This window comes from Buceros rhinoceros, unplaced genomic scaffold (genome assembly GCF_000710305.1).
Source record: "Buceros rhinoceros silvestris isolate BGI_N320 unplaced genomic scaffold, ASM71030v1 scaffold14063, whole genome shotgun sequence".
In the NCBI taxonomy this organism is placed as follows: domain Eukaryota; kingdom Metazoa; phylum Chordata; class Aves; order Bucerotiformes; family Bucerotidae; genus Buceros; species Buceros rhinoceros.
In genome coordinates this window covers 7458-7692 of record NW_010404291.1, presented here as the reverse complement: position 1 = coordinate 7692, position 235 = coordinate 7458, and the positions used below count along the sequence as shown (strand labels likewise).

General features: G+C 70.2%; 1 protein-coding gene across 1 annotated transcript in view; it reads right to left on the bottom strand.

The window, feature by feature from the left end:
* CUL9 (cullin 9) overlaps positions 1-235 on the bottom strand; it is a gene marked incomplete at both ends in the record, with an annotated part of 16943 nt that overhangs the window by 9257 nt on the left and 7451 nt on the right. The gene's annotated exons all lie outside the window — the stretch shown is intronic.

Here is a 235-nt window from a genome sequence, read left to right as displayed (position 1 = left end):
CCGACACGCAGCCCCGAGACCCACCCCCCACACCTACCCACAGCCCCAAGCCCCAGCCCCTCGTGCCACCCCCAGCCCCACACACAGCTTCAGGCCCGACTGGCCACACAGACCTGTGCCCCAAGTACCAACAGACGGACTCGCCCCAGCCCACTCACCTTCCCCTACGAGCTCGTGCACCCCTGCCCCAGCACCCACCTGACGCTCACACCAACCACACCCGGGGTGCCCCGGC